The following is a 2122-nucleotide window of genomic DNA, read 5'->3' as shown; positions in this document are numbered from 1 at the left end:
TTAATCAGCCAAGGTTAATACTCAACAGTCAATTGTTGTCCGATAAACAAATGGAATTTGCAATTGAAAAACCTAATGCCATTTACATTAGCACCAAAAAAAGATTGATTATAAATAATTCTTAAAAATATACGTATAAGATTTATATGAGAAATACAAACGTCACTGAAAAAAATTAAAGGAGATCTAAATAAATAGAGAAACACTCCATGTTCACGGATAGGAGGATGCAAGATTGTTGAGATGTCAGTTACTCCCAACTTGATTTATACACTCAATACAATTCTGCTCAAAACTCCAGCAAGTTATTCTGTAGATAGCAACAAACAATCTAAAGTGTATATAAAAAATGAAAAGATCCATAATAACCAACTCAAATCAATACCGAAGAAGATCAAAGTCAGAGAACTGATATTACTGGATTTCAAAACGGACTTTAAAGCTACGATAATCAAGACCACATACTATTAGCAAAAGAAGAGACAAATAGACCAAGGCACAGAATAGAAAACCTAGAAATAGACCCCTCACACAGTCAACTGATCTTTAACAAAGGAGCAAAGGCAACTCAATAGAGAAAGGAGTCTTTTAACTCACAGTGCTGGGACAACTAGACGTGCGCATACAACAAAAAAGAATGTTGATACAGACTTTACATGTTTCAAAATAATTAACTCAAAATGGATCACAGACCTAAATGGAAAACTCAAAATTTAAAAAAAGCCCGGGCCTTCCCTCATGGTCCAGTGGTTAAGACTGCACTTCCACGGCAGGGGGCATGGGTTTGATCCTTGGTCAGGGAACTAAGATCCTGCCTGCCATGCGGAGTGGGAAAACAAAACCAAACCAAACCAAAACCAAACCAAACCAAACCAAACCAGAAGGAAATATAGGAGAAAATCTTGGGTTTGGCAACGAGATTTTAGACGCAACACCAAAAGCACAATCCATGAGAGAGAAAAATGATAAGCTGAACTTCATTAAAATTAAAAACTTCTACTCTGTCAAAGGTACTATTAAGAGAATGAAAAGACAAGCCGCAGACTGGGAAAAAATAATTGTAAGACACATATCTGATAATAAACATGAATCAAAAATATACAATGAACTCTTAAAAAACTCAACGATAAGAAAACAAAAACGTCAATTTAACAGCGGTGAAAAGAGCTGAACAGACGCCTCACCAAAAATACACACAGATGGCAAATAGCATACGAAAAGACGATCAACATCACAGGTCTTCAGGGAGTTTGGGATTTAAACAACAATGAGATACCTATTAATATGGCTAAAACAAAAACAAACACCTGGCAATACCAAATGCTGGCAAGGATGGGGACCAATAGGAACTCTCATTCAGTGCTAAAGGGAATGCAAAGTGATAGAGACACACTGTCTGGAAACTGGCTGGAAGTTTCTTTTAAGCTAAACATAATCTTATCATATGATCTAGCAATTAAACGCCTAGGTATTTACTCAAAAGAGTTGAAAACTTATGTCCATCCGGAAGCCTTCAAACCAACGTTAAGAGTACACAAATTCATAGTTGCCAAAAACTGAAATCAACCAAGATGACCTTCAGCAGATGAAGGGGTAAACAAACTGTGGTAGTCCACATGATGGAATGCTATTCAGCCGTGAAGAGAAATGACATTTCAAACCACAAACAGATATAGAGAAACTTAAATGTATACTGATTAGCAAAAGGAGCTAGTTTAAAAAGCCTACATATTGAGGTATTTGTAGTGAGGTGGATGGACCTAGAGTCTGTCATACAGAGCGAAGTAAGTCAGAAAGAGAAAAACAAATACCGTATGCTAACACATACATATGGAGTCTAAGAAAAAAGAAATATGGTCATGAAGAACCTAGGGGCAAGATGGGAATAAAGATGCAGACCTACTAGAGCATGGACCTGAGGATACGGGGAAGGGGAAGGGGAAGCTGGGACAAAGTGAGAGAGTGGCATGGACATATATACACTACCAAATGTCAAACAGAGAGCTAGCGGGAAGCAGTCGCTTAGCACAGGGAGATCAGCTCGGTGCTTTGTGACCACCTAGAGGGGTGGGATAGGGAGGGTGGGAGGGAGGGAGATGCAAGAGGGAAGAGATAATGGGGA

This window comes from Eschrichtius robustus, unplaced genomic scaffold, assembly GCF_028021215.1.
Source record: "Eschrichtius robustus isolate mEscRob2 unplaced genomic scaffold, mEscRob2.pri scaffold_725, whole genome shotgun sequence".
Taxonomy (NCBI): domain Eukaryota; kingdom Metazoa; phylum Chordata; class Mammalia; order Artiodactyla; family Eschrichtiidae; genus Eschrichtius; species Eschrichtius robustus.
Note: the sequence above shows the minus strand (reverse complement) of the source record.